This window comes from Scyliorhinus torazame, chromosome 15, assembly GCF_047496885.1.
Source record: "Scyliorhinus torazame isolate Kashiwa2021f chromosome 15, sScyTor2.1, whole genome shotgun sequence".
NCBI classification, from domain to species: Eukaryota; Metazoa; Chordata; class Chondrichthyes; order Carcharhiniformes; family Scyliorhinidae; genus Scyliorhinus; species Scyliorhinus torazame.
In genome coordinates, this window is record NC_092721.1 from 136020244 (window position 1) to 136043174 (window position 22931).

The 22931-nt window shown below is 48.1% G+C and overlaps 1 pseudogene; it reads right to left on the reverse strand.

Annotated features, from left to right (window-relative positions):
- Positions 1 to 349: 349 nt before the first annotated feature.
- LOC140391328 (serine/threonine-protein kinase MAK-like) lies at positions 350 to 22200 on the reverse strand (annotated as a pseudogene).
- Between the last annotated feature and the right edge of the window lie 731 nt (positions 22201 to 22931).

Consider the following 22931-nt stretch of genomic DNA (forward strand, 5'->3'; position numbering starts at 1 on the left):
TGTTTGCTGCTGTGTCTTCTGTTTGTGTGGCTTGGAATAAGGCAAAGGGAGGATATAAGGTGACCTACTGGCGGTCTGAAGCAGAGGAAAGGGAGCTCTTTTATTCTTCTGCTGTGCTCTGTTAGTGTGACTTTCTGGTGTCATTATTCCTGCCTTTGAGAATCTGCTGCTGACAGCTGCCAGAGGGGGAAGAGAGAGGCAGAGTGACCTGAACGCTGTTGTAGCTACCTGGAAGCTGTGTGTCTGTTTGCTGCCGCCACTTTTGCTTCTGTCGCCTGGAATAAGGAAAGAGAGGGAGTGAGATGAACCTACTGCCAGTGCTGATGAAGGGGAAGGGTGGAGGCCCGATTCAGCTGAGCAGCTTGCTGAAGATATGAAGGACTGCTTTTGCAGCCTGCTTTTGCAGCCTGCTGGTGCCTTTATTACACTGTTGACTATTTAATGTCTGGAGGCCTTGTGTTTGCTTGCTACTGCCTCTTTTATCACTGTGGCCTAGAACAAGGAAAGGGAGGAAATCAGGTGACCTGTTGCCGAGGGAGGGGAAAGGTCGTGGCCTGATTGAACTGAGCAATTGCTGCAGTTATTGAAGAACTGCTTTTGCAGCCTGCTGGTGCCTTTTTTAATAATAATAATCTTTATTGCCACAAGTAGGCTTACATTAACACTGCAATAAAGTTACAGTGAAAAGCTCCTAGTAACCACATTCCGGCACCTTTTCGGGTACACTGAGGGAGAAATCTGAATATCCAATTCACCTAACAAGCACGTCTTTCAGGACTTGTGGGAGGAAGCCGGAGCACCCGGAGGAAACCACGCAGACACGATGTGACTTTCCAGTGTTTTTTTTTGTTACGCTAGCTTTGAGCGACTTTCCACTGATGCGAGTCTACTGCTGGGGCTGCGGGGAGGGGGAAGTTATTGCATTGTTAACTGTTTACTGTTTAATGTTTAGAGGCGTGTGTTTTTCTGCTGCAGCCCCTTTTGTTTCTATGGCCTGGAGTCTGGAATCTACTGTCGGTGCTGGAGAGTGGGATGCTCTCGCGCTCTTCCACCATGCTCTGCATTGGTGTGACTTTCCAATGTATTGTTAAGCTACTCCCCCCCTCCCTTCCCCGAGCAACTTTCCACTGATGCGATCCTACTGTTGGGGGGCTGCAGGAGGGGGAAGGGCAGCAGGTAGGCTCAGATGCTGGTGACTTCATTGTACTGTTGACTGTTTAATGTTTAACGTGTATTTGGTTTTCTTTGTATAAATACATTATTGTAGCTTTGTGCTTGTGCTGATATTCTGTAGCGAAAAAGTGCCTTTGTGTATGGCATGGTGCTTTTTCTTTGTCAGTTAATGGTTGATGTGATATATGGACAGTTAAGTGGTTTGTTTTTATCTTTTTTGTATTGTAGCCATGTAAAATGGCCACCTGCAAAGGACCATGGGAGTTGTGGACAATTTGGGACACAGACAGGTACACAGCCTCTGTGTATTGTGCAATACTTGTGATATGCCATCAATGGATGCACGACGAGTGGTGAACGTAACTGAGGCTTTAATAAACTAAACAGAAAGCCTCCTGGTCTCAGATCCTGAACTTGGGCAGCGGCGGAGCCTAGCCACCTTTATACCGAGCCCGGGGGAGGCGGAGCAAGCAGGCAGTAGTTTACCACATTACATATAATACAGTGGCAGTTTACCACAATACACAGATTATATACTACAGTGGTTCGGACCCAGCAGGGACAAGCCCAGGCATGTAACAGTACAGCAGTACAATACAATACAGTGGTTTACCACAACTTGCATCCATTGAGAATCAATTACCATTTTCCCCAAGACAATAGCATTCACATTAAGGACCATCAACGATAGCTGACTAACTGGCGCCACCCCCCCCTTACTTGGAAAGGCCTACGTGCCTGGGACAATGACAGCTAGGACCCGCCCAGCCATCAAGGTATCCGCCCCCTAATTGGCTGAGATCGATGAGGGTGATTGAAAACCCTATCGATCCATTGGACCTGGAGTAAGGACCGCCCAAAAGGGCGCGAAAGAGATGACGGATAAAAAGCCCTGCGCACGAGAGATCGGTCTCTTTTGGGACCGGCCTGTGCGCGACCAACTGTAGCAGAACAACCAAGTTCAAGGACCCGCGACCATTCCTGAAGGACAAGCCCAGCTGAGACGAACCCAACAACTTCTAACCGACCACGTGAGCTAACATACTGGTTGTGTGGTCATTTGGTCAATATAAGAAACTGGTTGTGGTTCACGTAAAGGGTAAAAAGGGAACAGCATCAAGGTATTCTTGACCGTTTAATAAACAGAATATTCTCAAGTGGTGCTGCAGGTTGTGTTTGCTGCTTGCAGCTTCTTGTAGCTGCAAATGCCTGGAGGCTGCTGCTGCTGTTTCCTTCTTTTTCTGTAGCCTGAAAGAAGGACAAGTTTTTCTAAGGTACCTGTAACACCGGGCTCAGGGGACCGTATGAGTCCAGAAGGGAAACAAGTTTGAATCATGAAAATGTTGCAAGACCTGATGCGTGACATTGATCCAGATGAACAACTTGATGAAGATGTTGAAGAAATGCTTTCGCAGATTGCTGATGCTTTTGTTGCTGGCATGGTGAGTGCTGCAGGTAACTGGCACGTCATCGCGGGTCAGACACGCTGGAAATTAAGGATGTTTGAGAGCACCTTGATCGCCAGTGTAATATTTGGATGCCAGGATTTGGTTCCGGTGAGTTTGGGCTGTGTGGAAGGGCCTGTACAACTGCGTCTCATGGACGGAGCTTGGCACTGATACGTGGAACAACCAACAAGTAATGTATTGATGAACTGCTCATTTCTACAACAAAGTTCTGGACATGATAAAACACTGTTCGGCTTATCCTCTGTTTCTGTTGAGGAACCTACACCATGGGCGTCATTCTCCGACCCCCCGCCGGGTTGGAGAATCGCCGGGGGCTGCTGTGAATCCCGCCCCCGCCGGTTGCCGAAGTCTCCAGTACCAGATATTCGGTGGGGGCGGGAATCGGGCCGCACCGGTTGGCGGGCCCCCCCCCGCTGGATTCTCCGGCCCGGATGAGCCGAAGTCCCGCCGATAAATTGCCTGTCCCGTCGGCGTGGATTAAACTACGTTTTGAACGGCGGGACAAAGCGGCGTGGGCGGGCTCCGGGGTCCTGGGGGGTGGGGGGGGTGCGCGGGGTGATCTGGCCCCGGGGGGTGCCCCCACGGTGGCCTGGCCCGCGATCGGGGACCACCGATCCGCGGGCGGGCCTGTGCCGTGGGGGCACTCTTTCCCTTCCGCCTCCGCCACGGTCTCCACCATGGCAGAGGCGGAAGAGACTCCCTCCACTGCGCATGCGTGGGAAACTGTCAGCGGCCGCTGACGCTACCGCGCATGCGCCGCCCGGGGATGTCATTTCCGCGCCTGCTGGCGGGGCAACAAAGGCCGTTTCCGCCAGCTGGCGGGGCGGAAATTCCTCCGGCGTCGGCCTCGCCCCTCAATGTTGGGGCTCGGCCCCCAAAGATGTGGAGCATTCCGCACCTTTGGGGCGGCGCGATGCCCGTCTGATTGGCGCCGTTTTGGGCGCCAGTCGGCGGACATCGCGCCGTTTCGGGAGAATTTCGCTCCATGTGTTTGATTTGTTTTTGTGACAATGAGGTGATATAGCTTTGTATTGGGCAGCATGGTAGCACAGTGGTTAGCACTGTGGCTTCACAGCACCAGGGTCCCAGGTTCGATTGCCGGCTTGGGTCACTGTCTGTGCGGAGTCTGCATGTTCTCCCTGTGTCTGTATGGGTTACCTCCGGATGCTCCGGTTTCCTCTGCGTGCTCCTAAAGACGTGCTTTTAGGTAATTTGGACAATCTGAATTCTCCCTCAGTGTACCCGAACAGGCGCCAGAATGTGGTGATTAGGGGATTTTCACAGAAACTTCATTGCAGTGTTAATGTAAGCCTATTTGTGACAATAAAAATTCTTATTATACCATAGAGAAAGCAGCCAAAAATCAAACAATAAAAATCTGGGCTTCAGCACTGGGGATATCCTCGTGACCAAAGGGTAAGTGTGTTGATCAGGGGAGGGCACATGAGCATGGTCTCCCTAATGTTGCCGGCAGGGTCTGGGTCTGGGGCCTCTGGGTCCCAGCTGTGGCTGGGATTGAGTGCGCAGAGTGAGGTTTACAGCACAACTGGCTCACTGGATGACACTCTGCGAGAAGGTGGGGGAGGCTTGGGGAATTTGAGGGTCCCGGGGAGGAAGCCCTCACTGATTCTTGGTCACTCTCCTCCTCCAATTCCATGCAGATTCTGAAATGAATGGCGGTTTTGGTCCCGCAGAGGATTCCCTCACAGTACTGGTGGCAGCCCAGGTGGTCAGATGCCAGGGAAGGCAGCAGTGCGTCACAGGCTGGAGGAGGCACCCCATGTTTAGGCAGCAGCTGCACACCCTGATGATCCAGCCGCCCATCAGGCCATGAGGTCACGGATGCCTCCTATGCCTGGGCAGCTGACTATATCAACTTTGAGCTGGACCAACCTCACCATGATGCTCGGGCTACAGAATGCACCGCCATTGCTGGGATGCCCCAGGCCCAGGGGGTAATTGATGGCACAAATGTTGCCTTAGGCACACCAGGGCATCGGGGAGTGTCCTTCATTAACAGGAAGGGGTTTAATTCCCTGAATATTGAATTCTAGTCTGACAACTGCCTCCGGATTATGCATGTGTGCGCCCGCTTCCCAGGAGGTGTGCATGACAGATACATCCTGGAACACTCGGAGATCCCCGGCATCTTTGAGGTCCATCCCAGGATGCCGGCTTGGCTCTTGGAGGATAAGGGTTACCCGCTGAGGTCCTGGCTGACACCCATGTGGGTAGACATTAAATGCTGGCCTAACCAGCAACACCTGTCATGATATCCACATCAGCATATCATGGTGCAATCACACACACACTGATGGACAGGTAGTTGGACCAACCAACACACACACAACATCGCAGCCAATCACCAGTGAGAGCACACGCACTATAAAACAGGGAACACCACAGTTCCCGCTCATTCTACCAGGAGATAGCTCAGAGCACAGAGCTCACAGCGTGCCACTCAGACATAGACCATGTGCTGAGTGCCTCATCAAGATAGTGATAGGGCTGGGTCCACAGGTTAGCTGGTGAAGCACGAACCTAAGCCAGCAGTTAGTAGTTGTCATTGTTTAAGACAATAAAACAGAGTTGTACCATCTACAGCCGTGTGGATGATTTGTGCACCAGGACACCCAACACGACAACGCCCACATCCCGTAGATGAATAAAATAAAAAAGGCCAAAGACCGAGGCGGAGACCTGATACAATGAGGCCCATGTTGCCATCAGTTCTGTCATTAAGCGATGCATCGGATTGCTGAAAATAATGTTCCGATGCCTGGACCACTCTGGTGGTCCACTGCAGTCCCCCCCCCCCCTCCCCAAAGGGTCTCCACTTTGTGGTGGTCTTCCGTGCCCGCCGCAACCTGGCACTGCGGTGGGGCAACATGCTGGAGATGGAGGAAGGATATGCTGCCTCGTCTTAGGTGGAAGAGGAGGGGATGGTGCACGAGCCCAGGGAGGAGCTTCAGGAGAGCCAGAGGATGGAGGACAGGTGGCAGCAAGGGTCTGGCACACCTGGAGCACCAGGGAGGCCCTCATCATTGCCAGATGCTCATAGGACGCTGCTTTGTCCGTCAACTAACCCCCCCCCTTTTTTTCCCCATCGCACCCTACACCCTGTAAGGACTCCATCCCTTTCTCCCAACTCCTTCGCCTCCATCGCATTTGTTCCGATGATGCCACTTTCCAAAATGGTGCTTCAAAAATGTGTTCCTTCTTCCTCAACTGTGATTTCCCACCTACAGTTGTTGACAGGGCCCTCAACAGTGTGCGGTCCATGCCCCGCACCACTACCCTCGCCCCCTCCCCTCCCTCCCAGAACAAGGATAGAGTCCCCCTCGTTCTCACATTTCATCCCAACAGCCTCCATATGCAAAGCATAATCCTCCGCCAGTTTCGCCAACTCCAGCGTGATGCCACCACCAAACACATCTTCCCTTCACTCCCTCTTTCAGCATTCTGCAGAGACCGTGCCCTCCAAGACAATCTAATCCCCTCCTCCACATACCCAGTACCTCTCCCGTCACCCATGGCACCTTCCCATGCAATCGCAGAAGGTGTAACATCCTTTACCTCTCCCATGCTTAACATTCCAGGCCCAAAACACTCATTCCAGGTTAAGTAGCATTTCACTTGCATCTCTTCCAATTTGGACTACTGCATTCGCTGCTCCCAATGTGGTCTCTATATCGGAGAGACCAAATGCAGACTGGGTGATCACTTTGCTGAGCATCTTTAGTCTGTGCGCATTCAGGACCCTGACCATCCCGTTGCTTGCTATTTTAACAAAAGACCCTGCTCCCATGCCCACATGTCTGTCCTTGGCCTGCTGCAATGTTCCAGTGAAGCTCAACGCAAACTGGAGGAACAACATCTCATCTTCCGGTTAGGCACGCTACAGCCTTCCGGTCTCAACATCGAATTCAACAACTTCAGATGATTAACTGTACCCCACCTCGACCCATTTGTTTTCAGCCCATTTCATTTTAACTGGCTTTTACCATTTCTTTATTTCTTGTCTTTCTTAATATATTTAGACCACCCCCATCTTATCCACCTTTCTTTACCCTTTCTCCCCTTTGCATCCCCCTTCCCAAATTCCCACATCTACATCTGTCACAGTTTACCCTTTGATGTTAGTTTCCCTGTGGTTTGACCTTTCACATCCTGTGTTCTCTCTGGGGACTGCCATTAACACTCTTTCCCCTTGGTTTCTGTGGCCATTAGCACCCGGTTTTCCTGGGTTTCTGTGGCTATGACTCATCTTTCATTCTCACTCCACAGTATAAATATTTCCCACTTTCTCTGTCTGTTAGCTTTGACAAAGAGTCATCGGACACGAAACGTTAGCTCTTTCCTCTCCTACAGATGCTGTCAGAGCTGCTGAGATTTTCCAGCATATTCTCTTTCACCCTCCATTTCCCTCCTTCCCCCATTTCTCTCCTTCCCCCATTCCCTTCCCCATGTACCCAGTTCTACCCGCCATGGGTGTGTGTAACATCACCCCAGGGAGATGGGCCTGCATCGGCACTGTCAGTGGGTCAATATAAAAGGCAGGAAAGTGATGACCTCTTGCTCTGAGATAAGTCCCGATTCTCCTCAAATTATACCAAATCTAATTCCTGACTTTCTACTGACAGCACACTCACACCCATCCTGTGAATGGGGTCTGCATCGGGGACGTTCGATCTTGGATCACTGTGCCCGGGGCGTAGGCGGAACAGGGGGTGAGGGTGGAGGCAGGCTGCTGTGAAGATTAACATGACAGAGGCTTCACATGTTTCAGGTGTTACATGTTTTAACTGTGAACATTTGTTATTTCCATTCCCCCCTAGCTGCAGATAGTGACCACCCCTCTTGCCCCCATTGCCCCCAGTGCCACTCAGTGATCCTCAATATTCTTGATCTTCTGTGCTCCACTGCTACATCCATATGTGTCCCCAGGATGCACATCACATGTGGAGGCAGCCTGTGGCCTTTGATGCCCTTGGCAGACGACCTCTGGAGGGCCTGGAACTAGGAGGCCTCGGCCAACTTATTGTGCCACCCTGTTCTGCCCACTGCCCTTGAGATGCGCCGGTGTCAGGAGGTGTTGTTGTCTCCTTGGTGACAGGCCCCGTGTTGGCCTCCTTTGCTTCCTCCTCCCTGACAGTGCCCATAGGTTCCTTGGGGACTCCATGGGATGGAGGGGCTGCTGGAATAAGCTCCAGAGGCCTCTGTGTCATCTGGCTCTGCCAGCCCTGGTGCCTCCCCATTCCCTGCACCATGATGTTGACATGCTTAGTGGTGGTTCTTGGTGAATGGACTATGCTCTGCAGTGCCCCAGCAATACCCCACCTGCATCTGGGACACATCCCTCATCGACTGGGACATGTCGAGGCCCTCAGCCATGATCGTCACATCCTGAGCCATACCTTGGACACCACTACTCAAGATGCAGACCTCGTGCCGCAAGCTTTCCACTGTGCTCACCTCATGCGCAGTGTTACCCTCGGTGCCACGCATTGTCGGCATCATCACCTGTGCCCGTGGGTTTGGGACTCCTCTAATCGGCTACACACTTGCCAGAATGTTGCTGGAAGCCCCTCCTGAATCTCGCAGCTGTGTCCTATCATCTGCATCATCTATGGGAGAATCTTGTCCAGGGGCTCGACATCTGGCTGGGACCCAGCAGAGTCCTGGGATCCAGCAGACCTCGGACGTCTGTCTCCCTTGGATCTTCCTGTCTCCACCTGATGTGCATCAGCAACTGTGTGTTGCTCACCAGATTGTGCCCCACAAGCCTGTCCAGTAATGTCACCCACTGAGGTGTGTGACCCTGTGCTGGTGGAAGGTAGGGGTAATAACTGTGACGCTTCGATGGTGTTTTCCTCGGAGCTCTCTTGGGTGACAGGGGAACAACTCTAGATGGCCCGGCCTCATCACATGGATATCCTGCGAGAGAATGGACATGTGGTCAGTGAGAGGGAAGCATCATTTTGTCTGACATGAACAACTCACTTGAGACAGGTCATCTGGGTGAAGGGGCAGTGGATCTTCACCTCTATGGCACAGGCCAACCTCGCTGTCGGTGACTGCTCTCTCCTCTGGCAACCCCACGACCTCCAGAGCCCATTCCTCACAGTGGGTGAGGACTTGGATATCAGGTACCCTGCACCCCGTCTTGCCCCTTTCGTGTCTATTATGGCCTATGTTCTCCTGCAGGGATAAAAAGGTACTGTGAACTGCACACTTGATGGATTGGGGGGTTTATGGCAGGTGGTGTGTGTGGGCACTGCAACTGGACATAAAGGGGTTGTGCTGGTGGGTGCTGAGGAACAAGCATGAAGATCGATGTGGGAAAGACGCAAAGTGTCAACGAGTGCTTCGGGGGAGGGGGTGGGAATTTAAGGGGTGGCAGGCGGAACTGATGCCAGGAGAGAGGTGGCAACCTACCCTTGCAGCTCAGTGGAGGTTGTTTGTCATCTTCTGACATTGGATGGCAGTTCTCCTGGTCATGTTGCCTGAACTGACAGCTGCTGCTACTGCCTCCCACGCAGTATTGTTGGCACTGCTGCTGCACCTCTGACCCCAGGATGTCACGTCTCACCTCTGCAGTGTCCAGGAGCCTGGCCTGATCGGCATCGCCAAGGCGAGGAGCAGGGCTGCGCACTGCCGTGCTTGTGTGTTGACTGGGCGCTGAGGAAGCGTTTATAAGCAGCTCCTCCTTGTTAGCAGCGAACTGCTGAGGCGCAAATTGGGCGAATCAAACGGCGAGAAACCATCAATGGCAAGAAGGCTGTGGGGGCTTATTTCCGGCAATGCCGTTAAATACAGGCCGTGATCTCGCCAACGTGGCCACCGGGAAATACTCCGCCATTCACCCCAAAATGACACTGAGAAAAGTTTCTGCTAAATCGCACCCATAGGCTTAGATTTTTCAAGACAGTGCTGGCCCCATCCACCAGCCAGAAAGTTAGGGTTAACCCCGCCTCGGCCAGTGTGGGACTCCCAACCTGATTTTATGTATAGTGGGTAGTTAACTGCCTGAAGCTGGGCTATCATCCCTTTAAAGGCAGAGCACCACCCCCCTCCCTCACTCCCCCTCCCTCACAAAAGCTGCTGGCTATTTAGAGGGCTGGCAGCTCCCTAATACCAGTGGTGCCCCCAGCAGCAGGGGATATTATTTAACCTTGCCACCAAGCAGGCTGCCAGACCCGACGGTCTCCCAAGCTCACATGTGGGCTGCCAGTGTGTCATGGCATCGAGAGCCCCTTAAATGTCCTTTCTTTCCACGTAAGGGTCTCAATTGGCTTCAGGGTGGGAGGGCTGTTTGTATCTTCCCCACTTCTGATAAAATGACAGCAGTGACTGGAAAGTAATGGACATGCTTCCTTTCCCGCACTCCCACAAATTGTACACCAACACCCCCCTCCCCAAATGTCTCCCAGCATATTCCCTGGGGCCCCACAAAATCTCAGCCATGGTTACAATATGACCTGGGTAAACAAACATTCCAGGGGACCACAACATTTTGAAAAGATAGGCAGAACTAGAGGATAAAGGATGATGTAAGGACAGAGGTAAGAAAGGATCTTGGCTGAGAAAATGAGGAAGTGGAATTAGTCTGGGTGGAGATTAGAAACAACAAGTGGAATTTGGATGGGCCTTTGCGACAAATAACCTTGTAGGACTATGATGTGGAGATGCCGGCGTTGGACTGGGGTGAGCACAGTACGAAGTCTTACAACACCAGGTTAAAGTCCAACAGGTTTGTTTCGATGTCACTAGCTTTCGGAGCGCTGCTCCTTCCTCAGGTGAATGAAGAGGTATGTTCCAGAAACACATATATAGACAAATTCAAAGATGCCAAACAATGCTAGGAATGCGACCATTAGCAGGTGATTAAATCTTTACAGATCCAGAGATGGGGTGACCCCAGGTTAAAGAGGTGTGAATTGTATCAAGCCAGGACAGTTGGTAGGATTTTGCAGGCCAGATGGTGGGGGATGAATGTAATGCGACATGAATCCCAGGTCCCGGTTGAGGCCGCACTCATGTGTGCGGAACTTGGCTATAAGTTTCTGCTCGGCGATTCTGCGTTGTCGCGCGTCCTGAAGGCCGCCTTGGAGAACGCTTACCCGGAGATCAGAGGCTGAATGCCCTTGACTGCTGAAGTGTTCCCCGACTGGAAGGGAACATTCCTGCCTGGTGATTGTTGCGCGATGTCCGTTCATTCGTTGTCGCAGCATCTGCATGGTCTCGCCAATGTACCACGCTTCGGGACATCCTTTCCTGCAGCGTATGAGGTAGACAACGTTGGCCGAGTCGCACGAGTATGTACCGCGTACCTGGTGGGTGGTGTTCTCATGTGTAATAGTGGTATCCATGTCGATGATCTAGCACGTCTTGCTGAGATTGCCATGACAGGGTTGTGTGGTGTCGTGGTCACTGTTCTGAAGACTGGGTAGTTTGCTGCAAACAATGGTTCGTTTGAGGTTGCGCGGTTGTTTGAAGGCAAGTAGTGGGGGTGTGGGGATGACCTTGGCAAGATGTTCATCGTCATCAATGACGTGTTCTCTACGTGCTCTCATCCCACGTACTCCTCGCATTGGAGATCTCTACTGCCTCCCGAAAATACATAAGGCCAACACACCAGGCCGCCCTATCGTTTCAGGCAATGGGACCCTGTGTGAGAACCTCTCTGGCTACATCGAGGGCATCTTGAAACCCATCGTACAAGGTACACCCAGCTTCTGTCGCGACACGACGGACTTCCTACAGAAACTCAGCACCCATGGACCAGTTGAACCAGGAACATTCCTCGTCACAATGGACGTCTCTGCACTCTACACCAGCATCCCCCATGACGACGGCATTGCTGCAACAGCCTCAGTACTCAACACCGACAACTGCCAATCTCCAGACGCAATTCTGCAACTCATCCGCTTCATTCTGGATCACAACGTCTTCACCTTCGACAACAAGTTCTTCATCCAGACGCACGGAACAGCCATGGGGACCAAATTCGCACCCCAATACGCCAACATCTTCATGCACAAGTTTGAACAGGACCTACTCACCGCACAGGACCTTCAACCGACGTTATACACCAGATACATCGATGACATTTTTTTCCTTTGGACCCACGGCGAAGAATCACTGAAACGACTACACAATGACATTAATAAGTTCCATCCAACCATCAGACTCACCATGGACTACTCTCCAAAATCAGTTGCATTCTTGGACACACTCATCTCCATCAAGGACGGTCACCTCAGCACTTCGCTTTACCGCAAACCCACGGATAACCTCATGATGCTCCACTTCTCCAGCTTCCACCCTAAACACATTAAAGAAGCCATCCCCTATGGACAAGCGCTCCGTATACACAGGATCTGCTCAGACGAGGAGGAGCGCAACAGACATCTACAGACGTTGAAAGATGCCCTCGTACGAACGGGATATGGCACTCGACTCATCGAGCGACAGTTCCAACGCGCCACAGCGAAAAACCGCACCGACCTCCTCAGAAGACAAACATGGGACACAACCGACAGAATACCCTTCGTCGTCCAGTACTTCCCCGGAGCGGAGAAACTACGTCATCTTCTTCACAGCCTTCAACACGTCATTGATGACGATGAACATCTTGCCAAGGTCATCCCCACACCCCCACTACTTGCCTTCAAACAACCGCGCAACCTCAAACGAACCATTGTTTGCAGCAAACTACCCAGTCTTCAGAATAGTGACCACGACACCACACAACCCTGCCATGGCAATCTCTGCAAGACGTGCCAGATCATCGACATGGATACCACTATTACACGTGAGAACACCACCCACCAGGTACGCGGTACATACTCGTGCGACTCGGCCAACGTTGTCTACCTCATACGCTGCAGGAAAGGATGTCCCGAAGCATGGTACATTGGCGAGACCATGCAGACGCTGCGACAACGAATGAACGGACATCGCGCAACAATCACCAGGCAGGAATGTTCCCTTCCAGTCGGGGAACACTTCAGCAGTCCAGGGCATTCAGCCTCTGATCTCCGGGTAAGCGTTCTCCAAGGCGGCCTTCAGGACGCGCGACAACGCAGAATCGCCGAGCAGAAACTTATAGCCAAGTTCCGCACACATGAGTGCGGCCTCAACCGGGACCTGGGATTCATGTCGCATTACATTCATCCCCCACCATCTGGCCTGCAAAATCCTACCAACTGTCCTGGCTTGAGACAATTCACACCTCTTTAACCTGGGGTTACCCCATCTCTGGATCTGTAAAGATTTAATCACCTGCTAATGGTCGCATTCCTAGCATTGTTTGGCATCTTTGAATTTGTCTATATATGTGTTTCTGGAACATACCTCTTCATTCACCTGAGGAAGGAGCAGCGCTCCGAAAGCTAGTGACATCGAAACAAACCTGTTGGACTTTAACCTGGTGTTGTAAGACTTCGTATTGTAGGACTATGGGGAGGGAGTGAGGGAATGGGGCTGAGTGGATTGCTCAGCAGAGCCGCCAGGGACTCGATGGGCTGAATCACTTCCTCTTGTGCAGTAATGATTCGATAACGCCTGTGATGTTCAACTGGATCACAGCAACTTGGTGGTTTGACTGATGTTGAATTGGGACTTTTGTTATGAAGGTATGAAGTGAGGGTAGAATTACTACAGTTAATAAACTATCCTGGACCAAATGTGAATTGCAATGCTTTCAAAGTTTCAAAAACCATAGATAAGTGCAACCATTTTGAAGACAGAATAAGTGAGGTTGATAATAAAGAATTTTGGATTGAAGGAAGATGAGATGCGATTACTGACAGGCACTTCTGAAATAATTGACACCACAGAGATAAGACGATAGATTGTTAAACAAATTAGTTTCTGTTTATCTCAAGTTCCAAATCTTCAAGATCATTGGCATTAGGTAGCACCAGCTTCTATTGTAATTTATTATTATTAAAGGGCAAGACTGCACCGTTTTGTATATTCTTTGTGTTTATGGATCTGACGTTGTAATCGTGCTGGAATCATAGAAACATAGACACCCTACAGTGCAGATGGAGGCCATTTGGCCCATCAAGTCTGCACCGGCCCTCTGAAAGAGCACCCTACCTAGGCCCAACCCCCCACCCCATCCCCGTAACCCCACATAGGGGCAATTTAACTTGACCAATCCATCTAACCTGCACGTCTTTGGACTGTGGGAGGAAACCGGAGCACTCAGAGGAAACCCACGCAAGGGGAGAATGTGTAAATTCCACAGACAGTCACCCAAGGTTGGAATCGAACCAGGGTCTCTGGCACTGTGAGGCAGCCATGCTAACCACTGAGCCACTGTGCCACTCCTTTCTATGCAACCTTCTCAACAACCTCAACAACCAGATATCAGAATTCACCGTGAGTCAACCAATCTCATTGAAACTCTGTCTCTCTCACAAAGGACTTCAGTCTCCATGGCTAGTGTAAGGACATATCCACTACACAAACTCTGTTATAGTTGTAACCTAGCATACCTGAAGAGAATTTGATGATTTTAGGCTACACCACTTTTATGTTCCATTGACTTCAAACGGAGCTGAAAATTGAGAGGGATGTGAATTGGAAGTAGGGCCCAGTTAATCGTATTTTGTTAATTCCTTCATGGGGTGTGGCTGGGCCAGCATTTATTACCCATCCTTAAATACCCTTGAACAGAACTGAATGGCCTGGTCATTTCAGAGTGCTGTTCGGATCTGGAGTCACATGCAGGCCAGACAAGGTAAAAATTGCAAATTTCCTCCCCTAAAGGTTACTACTGAGCCAGATGGGTTTTTACGACAATCGGCAATGGTCACCATTAGACATCTAATTCCAGACTTTGTTTTTTATTGTATTCAAACTTCACCATCTGCCATGGTGGGATTCAAACCCAGATCCCCAGAGAATTATCTGGGGTGGTTTAGCACAGGGCTAAATAGCTGACTTTTAAAGCAAACCGAGGCAGGCCAGCAGCGCGGGTTCAATTCCCGTACCAGCCTCCCCGAACAGGCGCCGGAATGTGGTGACTAGGGGCTTTTCACAGTAACTTCATTTGAAGCCTACTTGTGACAATAAGCGATTTTCATTCATTTCATTTCATTTATCCTGGGTCTCTGTATTATTCGTCCAGTGACAATACCACTATGCTCCCTGTTTTTGTGAGTGAATGAGATTAAAATCAGGACTTAACTGATTTTTAAATTATTATTGAATTAACCATTAAATAATTAATTAAATGAGCAGTTTTTTTATTTATTGGAAATGATTAACTGGGCATGAGGTGATCAATTGCAACACAAAATAGAGAGAATGAGTATGTTCTTTATATCCATAAGCTTTAGATGTTAGGGGTTCGGCTGACCAGAGTGTGGTGGAGTGCAACTCCTGTCCACCCGTGAAGGAAGATATTGACCCCACCCCAAATCCAAGCATCAGGATCATTTGAATGTTTGGTGCAGGAGCCTCCAATGGTGAGCGATAGGCCCGTGCCCAAGGGTGGCACTGAAGGACCAAATGGCCCACAGGCACAATTATAGAAGGATCCAGAGATGCTGCCTGCGTCATGTATAACCTCAGGTATTTTAAGGTTGTGTAGTGGATATGGCCGTACACTAGTGGAGACTGAAATTCTTTGTGAGAGAGACAGGCTTTCAATGAGGTTGGTTGACTCAGTGTTCTCTGATATCAGAGTAGGTTGTTGAGAAATTCTTGGAATCTATAGAATCCCTACAGCACAAATTTATTGTGCAGTGTGCTGTGTTTGAGGGCAAGTTTAGCTCACTTGGCTAGACAGCTTGTTTGTGATGCAAAGCAAGGCCATCAGCGCGGGTTCAATTCCTGTACCGGCTGAGGTTATTCATGAAGGCCCACCTTCTCAACCTTGTCCCTCGCCTGAGGTGTGGTGATCCTCAGGTTAAAACACCACCAGTCAGTGTTCCCTCAAAGGGGAAAGCAACCTATGTCATCTGGGACTGGGTTGGTGTGTTTGACCACAGTTTGCCTATTAATTCACATGTACCTCATATTAACCCTGAAGGTTAGAGTATAAGTTAGATATTGTAAATTATTTTACCTTTACAATTTTGAACAGAGAAGCTTATTTTTGTTTGTTCAAAATCTTGGAAACCTGTTGCTTTATTTTCTTCGGAAGTGTCTTTTATCTCAAATTTGATCTACTTGAAACAAGAAGTTACTGATCTCTCACCGGATCATACCAAAAAGTTGAGTGTTCCCGCAAAACATAACGCCATTTCGGGCAGGAAACCCGGTGTGAATCACATTGGCACAGCCTAGTGCCATTTTCCACGTTTAGTCATGTTCTTGGAGCCAGGGTGGTGCCGATATAGTGATGAGTGGGACCCAAAGATACCAGCAAGCCCAGAGTCACAGCAGTCGGGGCTTCTGATCTCAAAGTGACAGTGCAGGCACTCCCCCGCCCCCCACCATCGAAGGCATCTGGGTCCCCGCCCCCTCCCCCACCAGCATCCTCACCGACATCAACCCCCCCAAAGGATTGCCGGCATTGGGGCTCCTCCCAAAGGGTTTCCCTGCAGGCCCCACCCTCTTCTCACCTTCTCACCAGCAAAGAGAGCCCCCCCCCCGCCTTCTAGCCAGCATCAGACCCTCTCAATCGCCAGTGCCAATGCAGCCCATGAGATGAGCGACACCACGCTATGGGGGTCACCAAATACACTCACTTCATGCCTCCCCATCATGCCCCTCTGTCAATGCCCTCTGTTCATGGCCCCAACCCTTCATGTCTCTTCCCCCGTAATGGCCCCTCTGCGGCTCAGGCCCCGCCCCTTGGCAGTGCAAGCTGGTCCTCCGGCACCTGGCAGTGCCAAGCTGGAACCCCGGCTGCTACCAGGATGCCCTGGCACTGCCCTGTCATGTCTCCAACAACCCAGTGGCTCCAATGGCCTCCGAGCCCCCTGGCATGGCCATTATGTCTGGTCTCTGGTGGTGGAGAACAATAGTGATCCTTGCTGACATCACTCTGTGCTGGCGGGGTTTGGGGTATTCCAGGAGCCGGGAGAATCCGCCTTCAAACTGACCAAGCATATTTAAATTGAGGGTGTGAACCAAATTGCGTTAGCTGGAGTAGGCTGGGGGCATCGTGCTCGTGTCAGCGGCAACCCTGTTTAAGAGCTCTTCTGCTGTTCTCCCAGCATTGCGCGATATGCAATGCCACCGGAGAATTGCCCCCGTAATATTTTTAGAACTGTTACGACACCCTGGGCTAGGGCATAGTCAATTCCATCCCCACTTTACCCAGAGTCAGAACACAAGTGAATTAACCAATAATTCTTAGAAAAATACCCAAAGTCTTCGGCCCTTGGCTGCCCAATAATTACAGTCACCAGGTTTGTAATTTTAAAAACAAATACTGTTTGTTTATAACAAAAACTGTGATGTAATATGCAGCAAATACAACTCGTTATCTATTATCTAATTACTAATTCCTCACTTTAACTTGCCCCCCCCCCCCTCACCACCCTCTACACACACACACACACAAGACACAGCAAACACAGTTGGGAGGAAAGGGATAAACATTATAAGTAAAAGGAAAAAAGAGTCTTTGTTGCAGATGGTGGTATTTAGCACTTTACTCCTCTTCAAACGTTGCTTCCAGTTCATGGATATTTACAGGAGATTCATTCAGGTCCCTGTAGTTTCAGAAACACAGCACTCACAGCCTTCTGGAGAGAGAGGACAGGCCCTGGTCTTTGTTTGCAGCCTGTATTGGTTTCCCTGTGGATTCAATCATTCAGGTCTCTGCAGCTTCATAAAGACTGTGCTTCCAAAAGTTAAACTTAGCTCCTTGGGACTCTGAAAATCATTCCACTGGGATAAGATCCAATCACCACCTGTTACCAGACAGAATACGACCTTTTAGCAAATTCATTAACCACCAGCCAATCAATCAAACCAAGTCCCAATATATCTCTCTCTCTGGTGCCTTAAAATCTGAAGCTCCTGCTCAGACTAGCAAAGTGTTCTCTCCTGTAACTTCTGAATTCGCCATTCTCCCTGCTACTTGACTCAAAGATACATGTCTATTAATCATCCATGGATCAAAAATGAGAACAGCAAAATAAAACAAAGGGGAAATCAGGAAATAAACAGGAAGGACTCTTACAGAACTCACCTTGACTCCATCAGACATGTGCACCATTCTGCAGAACTAGCATTGTAACACTTCACTGAGCATTTGCTTGCTTGTAGCTTGACCCCAGCTTTCTTGATTCTCTTCATGACTTCATGTAGAACTATCATCAGCTATGCTGCCTGCTCCTTTATATCATCTGTATGTCTCTTCAAAATTCTATGCAAAATGATGTTGTGTCTGTTCAGTTCCATATAACAGTTACATTAAAAGACAGGAATGGCAGGTCAATGTCACTTTGGTATCACTAGCCCCTCCGCCCCTTTGCCGTAGATCTCTGCATGAAGTACTTCCTGATGAAATAAGGCTAGCTTTTCTTTTAGAAACCAAGTTCTGCACACAGAGATTAATTTCTACTAGGAAAGCAACAGATTGAACATTGGAGCCTTTGACAAAAAAACTCTTAAATCCCTTCCCAGCATAGTCAGCCCTTTCACCCTGGTTAAATGCCAAAGCCAGACATGACTCCCTCTCACTGAGTTCCGCTAGTAAACTTGGCCACTTGTATTGATGACAATAGTATGAGCATTCAGCATTAAGCAGATACCACTGCTCCAAGGATTTGGATAGGATCAAATACACATCATGAGGCAGATAAAAGTTGAGACCTGTCCCATTTAAGAAACCTGCCCACTGACCTGTGCAAAGGTATTTCAAATGGCTAAGTGACTATGTTATAGTCAACAGAAACTAAGCATAATCATTGAAGGTGCAACTTTAAAGCTTGCCTGAAGAAGAAAGATCTCTCTTCATTATCCTTTTTAGATCAAAGATTATTACAAGTGAGAATAAATCTATAAAATCTGTCCATCGTGGAACTGAATCCAGCCAGGAAAAGTTGGGATCTTTCTTTGCCATTTCCCTTTGTATCACCAATGATCTTCCCTTCCCTTCCCTCCTCCTCTTTCCTGAAGCTTTTACCTTCTTGTTGGAGTACAGTTCCACTGGCGCAGGTTTCGCTCAAGTACCTCACTCAACTAATGATTGCCCATGGATGATCTTTCACAGTGAATGCTGAGAAACTTTAACTGTGGGAAGTATTGCAGCCGGCTTGGATACGGTCTTTATCTGAAGTCCACACTCCCACTCCCATCAGTGTTCATTAAATGTTGGGAGTATACATGAGCTTAGCTGCTCACTGGGCAAGTTTATTTGGCTTTGGGAAACGCAATATATTCCCATTGAAGTTAATCATTTGCTCTTTTTCTGATAGAAGTCCTGAGATATATAATTCATTTCAAAGCCCTGTGCTACTTGCAGAATTCTTTGGAGATGGAAATTAATGTTGTTCAAGTTGTGCATAGTCTCTTTTCAATACTTGACGTTCCATATGATCCACTAAAGGAACTCATTATTATTTAATCACTATTTCACACATCTCAATCATTCTGATTGAGACGCTTTACCTGCAGATGGTAGGAGTCCTGAAGATTATTTCAAGATTAGTTCTAAGTTGGCAGCATTTCTCTTTTTCAGTACTGCAGTTCCTTTTGGCTTCACAATCCTTTTCTATTTCCAAACTCATTTTTCTCTGCTACTTATTTCTGCCTCCTTTAAATCTTTCTGAAAGAGAACCTATTGTAATTTTTAAAATTGCAATAATGGTTACGGAGAGACGCCTACATAAGATTTGCTTAAAATAACCAGAGTAACTTCTTATCCTTCAGATTCTGATTTCTGGAATTATTTTGCAGTTTCAGTGTGGATGCCCAAGTTCTGCATTTTTCTAATTTTGGGTTTTATTATCTATAGCATCAATTTTAACCAAGCACCGGATTGCAGTATGATAAATTATTGTGTTATAATTCCGAACTCAATGTTGAAACACTATCTCAGAGAAAACACTGCCATGTCATATGTTAATTACAGTAAGTCACCTGATGAAGGAGCTGCGCTCCGAAAGCTAGTGATTCGAAGCAAACCTGTTGGACTTTAACCTGGTGTTGTAAGGCTTCTTACTGTGCTCACCCCAGTCCAACGCCGGCATCTCCACATCATGGACACGTTAATTAGTCAATTACTGGCGAGGTCAGCAATTTTATTGTCCATCCCTGATTGCTCTTGACAATGTGTTGATGAACTACCATAAGACCATGAAATATAGGAGCTGAATTCGGCCATTCGGCTCATCGAGTCTTTTCCACGAAAATGAATCTGCTTCAAAAATGAGGATTCTTCACACTTGGTAATAAATTCTCACCCAGTCCCCCATAAAATGAGAAAAATAAATGCCTCCCTGCTGGATAGCCATAGGCAAAGTTCAATGACTCACACTTTAAGTGTGCCCGCATATCAGAGTACATTACTTTTGAAATAAATTTAGAGTACCCAATTATTTTTTTCCCAATTAAGGGGCAATTTAGCGTGGCCAATTCACTCATCCTGTACATCTTTTTGGGTTGTGGGAGTGAGACCCACGCAGACACTGGGAGAATGTGCAAACTCCACACAGACAGTGATCCGGGGCCGAGATCGAACCCGGGTCCGCAGTGCCGTGAGGCAGCAGTGCTAACCTCTGCGGCACCATGCCGCCCTCAGAATATATTCTTTAAATGCTAGTTTTCATATGCAAAAAGATCTGTATGTACTTACATCTATTTTGTCTGTGTTCTCCATATTTGGAAGACCAGTCAATTCGTCCATGTACTGCTGGCGGACATGGCGTTAACCCATTGATGCTCTTGCTTGAAGAATTATATGGCTGACATCCCAACTGTGATCGGCAGGCTTTCCAAGTTGCATAATTAAAATCAGATTCCACAACTAGCACCAACTGCACTCTTTAGCCAGCAGATCCAACTTCTTTCTTAAGAAATGATGGCGTGGATCCTCCAGAGACATCTGTGCCAGTTGTATAAGCTGCATTGGTACAGCTGATGGGCAGAGGTCCCCCAACTACTTCTAAAGCTTCACTGGAATGGTTAGGTTTGGCCCAGGAACAATGTGCACTGAAATCTTTACCTGCTTTGGCAAGTGGGGTGTTCTTGATATTTAATCCTGGTAGATACTTGGATTGTTTCAGATAGTGATACTTGTCTGAAGAAGCTCTAGATGTAGTTGTATCTGAAATGAAATGTAAATTGCTTATTGTCACGAGTAGGCTTCAAATGAAGTTACTGTGAAAAGCCCCTAGTCGCCACATTCCGGCGCCTGTTCGGGGAGGCTGGTACGGGAATCAAACCGTGCTGCTGGCACCGTCTGCTTTAAAAGCCAGCGATTTAGCCCAGTGTGCTAAACCAGCCCTGATCTAGTTGAGTATCTAGTTGAGGTATTATAATGGAGACAATCATGTGTTGCTGTTTGATTTATTATTTGAAGAAGTGAAATCTGAAAGACTTCCCATTTTGAACTGTGATTCTTGACTTTGTCTTTTCTAATCATTTAAATTTGCATTTTTAGTTGACAAACTAAATCCCAAATCTGAATCATTCAGCTGTTGAAATCTTTCAACTCAGCATGACTCCATCGTCGAGAATGGCTTTCTGTCTTGGTGTTGCTGCATATATTTTCCTCTGTCCTGATTGCTTTTTGTCATTTCTTGGTATTGATCGAAGGTAAAATATTTTGGTGGGGTTTCTCTCGTTCACTTTGGTTTCCTGTTTCAGGTGAACCAGGTACTAGATCTGTTTGCCGTGCACACATTTGGAGGCTGAGAGGGTGTAATTAGTTAAAGTGGCTTTGAAGGTGGATGAGGATGATGCAGAGGTGGGGGCCAAAATGGAGGCCCAAAATGGCAAATTTTGAAAGTCTCAGCTATTCCACTGGAACCAGGAAAAAAAGGTCTTAGTGTGTAGAGTTCAGCCATAATACAACCAACAGCCCACATGTCAACAGGAGAGCGAGAATTAATTGATCGCATAAGAACTTCAGGTGCTCTGTTTCATCTTGTAGTCACAGAATCGGTGTGTGGTGGACGAGATCGAATTTCATGAACTAGTCCAAAATCAACTATTTTTATAAGTTCTGGTCCTATACATAGCAGGTTTTCTGGTTTCATTTCACGATGAAAGAAATCCATATTTGTGGGTAAAAGCTAATCTTTGTAGTATCTGGTCCATGATATTTCTAATGGACGACTCAGGAAACAGTCGGTTTCTGTCTTTCATCAGCTGGTAGAGATTTTCCCTCATTTATTCAAACACAGAATAGAAATGATAATTTTCTCTTACAACTTCTTTCATCTTGATTACGTTTACATGCTTTCATCTCTTGAATGACTTGACTTCTCGGAGGTTCATGCATTCATCCTAAGCATAGAGATTCCTCTTCATTTTTTTTAATGGCAACTGGCTCTCCTGAATCTAAACTTCTTCCCATGAGAACAGAGCCGTAGGTTCCACCCCCAAGTTGTTTCATAGTGATGTAATGACTCATGCCAATGCAGAGACTCTACACTTGCAGCAGAGTTTGAAATGTACCCAGATTTCTTCGCCCAGTGGCAAGAGATTGTTTTGATTCAACCTTCTGTTGGTGCAGCAACATACAAGGCCATTCGCATCGAGGTCTATACCAGTTATGACAGGCACGTTTTGGAGATGTTACTGCTTGCCAGGAGCCCAGAGCCACTTAACTGAAGCTGCGTTATTATTTTCAAAGGAAAAGTGAGAAAAGATATCTTCAAACGATGAAAAAATAAACCATCTTGAACCATTGCTGTCCATGTGGGTACATCCACAGTGCTATCAGGGAGGGAGACCCAAGATTTTGACCCAGTGACAGTGAAGGAACGGTGATGTAGTTCCAAGTTGGGATTGTTACGATGCTGGAGGAGAATTCAACTATTTATAATTTGTAAACCTGTGAGGAAAGGTTACTGTGCCCCAGGAATGATAACACTGACCAATAAATATTTTTTATGTCAAAACAAACTTTAATTTAAACACAAAATCAATCACATTGGCAACAAACTAATAGCTCTACAGTTAATACTGTTTTTAAATAAAAGGAAACACTTTAACTTATTCCCCACCCGCTACTATATATGTTATGATTAAACAACCAAATATAGTTCAAAGAACACTTAGAAATAAAGTTAACAATCAGGTTTACTTGCTTTCCATTGTGTCGATACCTTGGGGAGAACCTTTCAGGAGCTGACTCAAGAC